Here is a 6,856-nt window from a genome sequence, read left to right on the forward strand (position 1 = left end):
CACATTTTTGTACCAATCACAGAACAGGGTTCTACCTACAATGTAACTCACAGCTGTCAATCATTCTTGTGAAAAATAAGCTCAATTTATAGCTCCACCTAAAATCAAAGTCTTCTTCTGCACATTGGTTGTACACATCTAATAACCTCCAGCACAAATCCTGTGGTGCATAATCATATGAGATGGTCGGTTGGGCAATCTACACAATAGAATAGGAACAGATATATACCTAATGCATCCTAAACTGGATCGTTTTCGTGTATTCACATTGCATGGTGGGTAATTGCCATGCAGCTCTGAATAGTTTGATTGGCCAATTCATTCGTCAGACAATCAATCATAACAACAGATGTGGTATAAATCTGATTGGCCGATTACGTGTCGCATCAATTGGGCAAAAAAATATTGTTGTGTTGCCCTCAAGTGGGAAAATGGGAAAGTTGGGTCGGACGGTCGGATTTTTTATATTTTTATAACCGGGCACCCGGGCTAAGGGGGCACCCATCAACAGACCGGATACCCTTTCGACACGATAATACTTTGTTATAGGAAAGAAGTGGAAACCTTTACCCACCATGCATAGAAATATACTCTTCATTTGGGTGCCCCCTTTCGCGCGCATTACACACAAATTGTCATTTGAAAGACCAAAATTCAACTTGATAGTACCCAGTTTGTATGCACATTTTTGCGCGCACGTACCACTATTGTTAATTCTTTCCTCTGGGCGCAACAATCCCTTTACCCCCAGATGAAATAAAGCACATTTTACTCAAAAGTTTTGCTAGGCATATCCGTCAGGAGTATCTCCATTTATTTGTAATCCAGAATTGGATTTAACTTCAGCTTACCTAGGCCTGCTAAGAATACGCGATTTTGGAGGCCAAAAACGCACCCGATTTTCCAAAAACGCAAAAATCCGCGATTTCCGCCAAAACGCAAAATCAAAAAAAAAAAAAAAAAATTTTTTTTTTTTTTTTTCTTGATGATTTTAATTTTTTTTTTTTGGATTTGGAGAGTCCTGGCTAACATCAAGTGCTACCATCATTAAAAAAAAAAAAATAAAAAAAAAAAAAATAAAGAAAATAAAAAAATAAAAAAAATAAAAAATTGCGTTTAAAAAAAAATATTTTGCGGATTTAGAGAGTCCCTTGACCTTGAGTGAGGTACTGCAATCATTTGTGGCTGATTTAAAAAAAAAATTGGAAAAAAGATACAAACAAATTACAAGTTTGTATCCAAATGGGACCGATTTGTAACTTGTGTTCACTGCATAGTCTATTGAAGATATAAAAATGCATTGGTTTTGTACACAAGTCTGTATCTTAGATAGATTTTGAAGTGAACACAAGTTACAAATTGGTCCCATTTGGATACAAACTTGTAATTTTTTTGTATCTTTTTTCCAATTTTTTTTTTTTTTTTTTAATGATGGTAGCACTTGATGTTAGGTCCAGTGACTCTCCAAATCCGCGAAAAAATTAAAAATCGCAAAAAAAAAAAAAAAAAAAATTTTTTTTTTTAGATTTTTTCAAAAATGTCAAAAAACGCAATTGGAGCCAAAATACGCAAATTGCGGCGCAAATAACGCAATTGCGTATTCTTAGCAGCCCTAAGCTTACCCAATAAATACGGACCAAAAGGGTCCATTCCAATACATCAAACGTAGCCTTAACTTCTCAAGAGAAAATTTCTCAAGAGAAATTTACATACATTTATTGAGTCAATCCTTTAATATAAATACCTTAGAAAAGTGCATAACATTAATCCTACTTTCCTGAAGCCGGGAACATTCAGGAAAGTAATCTGGATATTTGACATAATTTCGTTCAACTTCTCATGCACTATTTCTCAAATATATTAGTAACAAATTATTACTATTTGTAAACACTTATGCAATTACCTATGGTGATCAAATTATTTTCAATTAAATTGGCTTTAAGATGAAATTTTAGTGGCCATGTCCCTTTTTTACCGCCACTTTTTTTAACCATCTAAACACAGTGTGCCTGCTCACCCGTAAGATACAGCCCTCTCGGGAATTTCCCGAGCCCATGCTTAAATTACTTACCCGTAAGGTACGGGGCCTCTCAACAACAAGGTGTGGCCCAACTTCTCACAGAGAAGTTAACCCAAATTAATTCCTATGAGATACGGGGCCCTCCAGGGAATCTCCCCGAGCCCTTTAATTTGCACACACACAAGTGTGGCCTAATTTTCCCTCTCGCAGAGAAGTTAACCCAAATTAAATCCTTGTAAGGTACATAAATGAATGAAATGAAGAAATGAATGATTGCATTAATAAATGAATGAAACATGAATGACCATGGTGCCCTCCAGGAAATTTCCCACAAACCCCTTTTGCCGATACACAAGTGTGGCCCAACTTCTCGGAGAGAAGTTAACCCGAATTAAGCCCTACAAAGATACATAAATGAATGAAAGAAATGACTACATGAATGAATAAATAAAAAATGAATGAAAGAATGAATATGGGGCACACCATGACTTTAAGCGAGACCTTTTGCACACACACTTGTGGCCCAACTTCTCGCAGAGAAGTTTACCCAAATTAATTCCTCGTAAGCTACGGGGCCCCCAGGAAATTTGCTCAACCCTTTTGCACACACACAAGTGTGGACCAACTTCTCTTTTTGCAGAGAAGTCAACCCAAATTAATTCCTCGTAAGATATGGGGCCCTCCAGAGAATTTCCCTGCCCTATTGCACACACACAAGTGTGGTCCCACCTCTTTTCTCACAGAGAAGTTAGCCCAAATTAATTTATTGTAACTAACGGGACCTCCAGGAAATTTCAAACATGCTCAAAGTGTGGCCCAACTTCTTAAAAAGAAGTTAACAGCAATGTATTAACCAGCAAGTTACAACAAAGCCCTTTTTCAGGGATTTCCTGAACCCCTAGAACTGTGTACCCAAATGAGGACTACCTCCCAAAAGAAGTTCATAACTTGTGAACTTATTGAATCCAACCCCTTGGTCCATTAACACCCTCTCTTCCTGGCAGTTTGCCATTACCTAGAGGCTACCATTAAAAACTCATATTTCAATACACTTTTGGATGTGATCCTCGATATCCCATAAAATGTTGGGTGTGGTGGGTGGGAAAAATTTTTTCATTACCAAATTCCAGAAACATCTTACTCCTTTCAAGACAGATATCCTTATGGCCTTATCCTGGAGAACTAGGCGGGGCAAGAATGTCATTGACCGCTTCCCATTGGCCACCGCAAACAATAGATCCTAAACATCACTGGCCCTTGGATAATGCCATTCCTAGGCAACCAATCAATAAATCAATCAATTGGATTTGTCCAGGCACTGGTTTTGGACTAGTCTATTCCACAGGAGGTAAATCTGTTTATTGTATATAGATACAATAAACTTTATTACCCCAGATGAAATAAAGCACATTTTACTCAAAAGTTTTGCTAGGCATATCCGTCAGGAGTATCTCCATTTATTTGTAATCCAGAATTGGATTTAACTTCAGCTTATCCAATAAATACGGACCAAAAGGGTCCATTCCAATACATCAAACGTAGCCTTAACTTCTCAAGAGAAAATTTCTCAAGAGAAATTTACATACATTTATTGAGTCAATCCTTTAATATAAATACCTTAGAAAAGTGCATAACATTAATCCTACTTTCCTGAAGCCGGAACATTCAGGAAAGTAATCTGATATTTGACATAATTTCGTTCAACTTCTCATGCACTATTTCTCAAATATATTAGTAACAAATTATTACTATTTGTAAACAATGTTTCAATGTTTCAATGTTTGCTTATTTTGAATTGATTTGTAAAATATAAAATTTCCCCTTTGAAAAGATGTTAACATGATCACATGCGTCCCGAAGATCACATGAATGCATCTAATTACATACCAATTTTTGGTAAACATCATCACCGTGGTGGTGGCACCCCTTTACATTTTGCCTGGCCCAGTTCTGTAAAACCCAGGCTCCAAGGCACCCCATTAACTGAAGCTGTTAACCCCGCTAAATTTACCAAACAATATTAAATCTTACTTTTGGTCCGAGTGACCTCATGCACATACCATGTCCAATACTTGACTGCCTCACAAACTATCCCTACCTGACATTATGAATAAAACATAACAATTTGCCCAATATTTTATTTTGTTATCTCATTTTTTTTTCTTCAAAAAACAACAATGTCATGATCACATGATTGCAACTAATTAAATATTCACAAATTGTGATACACAAATATCACAGCGGCAGTGACACCATCCTTTCCCAATTTGCCAAGCCCATTTCTCCAAAGCCCCGCCCTAGCCAAATTGTTTAATTACCCGACCAATTCTCCCTTTCTAACCATCTGAATTATTCATGATACTAATTACATGTAATTAATGTATTTATTTATGTTATTTTTTTTTTCCATTTGTGATAAATTTATATCTCCTGTAAACGTTAAACATGGTAAAAGGAGATGTTATGATCACATGATTGCAACTAATTAATCATTCATGAAATCGAAATTTGATCAATCGTAGAACCTAGTTTATTCCGCAAGTAGTGAAGTTTCAAAATTCTAGTTGATGTTTATTTTTATTGTAATGTAAGTTACTTAAAACTTGCTCACCCTGTATTGTTGTCCATGTCCTAGTAAGTATCCACGTACGTAATCAGATGTTCCGCCGGTTTTTACTCGGCTGGCCTTCCCAAATTGCAATACTCTTTTCCCAATACGCAGGTTTCGCCATCAGACTGTGACAAATCCCACTCGTTGCTGTGATTTTTGCTGCTATGGATGCCCGACCAGGTTTTCATTTACACTTCCATATACTCCATTTTTGCCGAAAGATTCAGCATCCAGTATCCACCTTGACTGCTGCAGCTTTTTGACTGATGAGCGATGCCTTGCATTCCTGTAATGGTTCAAAATTCTGCACCCTTCAGAGTATAGGCCTACCAATGATATGGCACAATACACCAGGGTCGTATTTCGCTGACATATATTTCCATCTTGAGTTGAGTATCTACCCTTCCTTTCACTTTTCCGTGTGCTATAGCTTTCTACACTCATTGTAACACCTGAAGCTTACATCCTGTCTTACCTCCATGGTATTACCAATGTGGTGTTTTGGTGTCTCTCATGACAGCCGCCATTAATGTCATCGGCGTTTCTAGACACTAGTTGCCGACATATTTTGTGATCATGCTTCCATCGCTTCTTCTTCGACGAACCATTCTCTTCTTTCCTGTAAATAATACTTCAGACGAATTCTCACTACAGTCAAACTTCAAATCAAGTAAAGTACTCAATATCAGCCGACGGTAAAACTCAGAAAATTTCTAAGTGACCAAAAATTTTTTCATTACCAAATTCCAGAAACATCTTACTCCTTTCAAGACAGATATCCTTATGGCCTTATCCTGGAGAACTAGGCGGGGCAAGAATGTCATTGACCGCTTCCCATTGGCCACCGCAAACAATAGATCCTAAACATCACTGGCCCTTGGATAATGCCATTCCTAGGCAACCAATCAATAAATCAATCAATTGGATTTGTCCAGGCACTGGTTTTGGACTAGTCTATTCCACAGGAGGTAAATCTGTTTATTGTATATAGATACAATAAACTTTAATAGCTACATCACTACAGCTAGTGACGAATCTTCAAAAGTAAACATTGGAGAAGATGAAAACATGTTTTTTTATTAACATGAAGTTATTTGGTAGGTCTATCATGGCTTTCAATACCAAAATTGATTAGCTCTGCACCATGCACACATAGTCCAACGAGTAGGACCTGCCTTTTTCTGAGTTAGCAACTATATACTCAAGACTCTGATCGCTCAAGAAAGATTAACTACGAAAGTCCACTAACTGCCCCACCCGAAAAAAATTTCGGGCGTCACTGGACTTTCGCGATTGCGCCATGTGAGATAGTGCCTGAGCTGAGCATACATGCAAGTTCTGTTAACTTAGAAAATAGGTCCCACACCAAAGGCGTAGCGGCGGGGGGAGGGCAGAAGGGGCAAGCCACATACCCTGGGCGCCACCCTTAGGGGGGCGCCGAATTAACCAATTCAGCGTCGATTCTGCGCCCCCTCCAGTGATGAAAGTCAAAATTATTTGAAAAATCAATTTAAGATCGATATTCAACTTCAATATGACCAAAATTAATGCGTGATTGGTCCCATTTGTGCAAATTTTCGCGCCTCTCTACCATTATTGTAATTCGTCTACGTGCCACACGTCGGACTATGATCCTTGGTCAGGGGCACCTGATCTACTTTCGCCCCCAGGCACCCTGGACCAAAGTTACGCCACTGCAACACAACAAAAATTTTTTGGCGCAAACAAAACTCCACGTACGTACATCCAGGGTTGTAGCTAGCCAAATTTTAGTGCCGGCTAAATTGAAGAGAAAATTGAATCAGAATGCTAATTACTTGACAGTGAGTATTTGACAGCTGTTTTGAGGACAATTTGTCATTTTAGTGCTGGTCGGCAAGACCTATAATTCCCTTGAGTGCTGGTCGGTCAGGCTGAGTACTGGTTACTGCCGACCATCGTGGCTAGAACCCTGCGTACGTCACTCATTAACAAGGCGCTTGCGTTAATCTAAAGCTGAATTTATACTTGATCGCTTTTGCAGAAAAGCGATTCTCACGCATGCTCAGTGTTTACTTACATTTCCAGAGCGTCAAGCCGATCAATCGATTCAAATCGATAAGGCAAAAACGATGTCGCTTTTGCAAGTTGAAGAAATCTCAACTTCCCAGCGATATTGCTTGACACATGAATGCGTCAACCAATCATATACATGTACAACCAACTGGATTTATTATTTTGCTAAT

At 38.3% G+C, this 6,856-nt stretch overlaps 1 protein-coding gene across 1 annotated transcript in view; it reads right to left on the reverse strand.

Annotated features, from left to right (window-relative positions):
* Positions 1 to 5,370, reverse strand: part of LOC140155129 (endoplasmic reticulum-Golgi intermediate compartment protein 2-like) — a 31,359-nt gene extending 25,989 nt beyond the window's left edge. The window contains 1 exon segment of the mRNA XM_072177842.1: positions 4,632 to 5,370. The gene's annotated coding sequence lies outside the window, so the exon portion shown is untranslated.
* Between the last annotated feature and the right edge of the window lie 1,486 nt (positions 5,371 to 6,856).

This window comes from Amphiura filiformis, chromosome 6, assembly GCF_039555335.1.
Source record: "Amphiura filiformis chromosome 6, Afil_fr2py, whole genome shotgun sequence".
NCBI classification, from domain to species: domain Eukaryota; kingdom Metazoa; phylum Echinodermata; class Ophiuroidea; order Amphilepidida; family Amphiuridae; genus Amphiura; species Amphiura filiformis.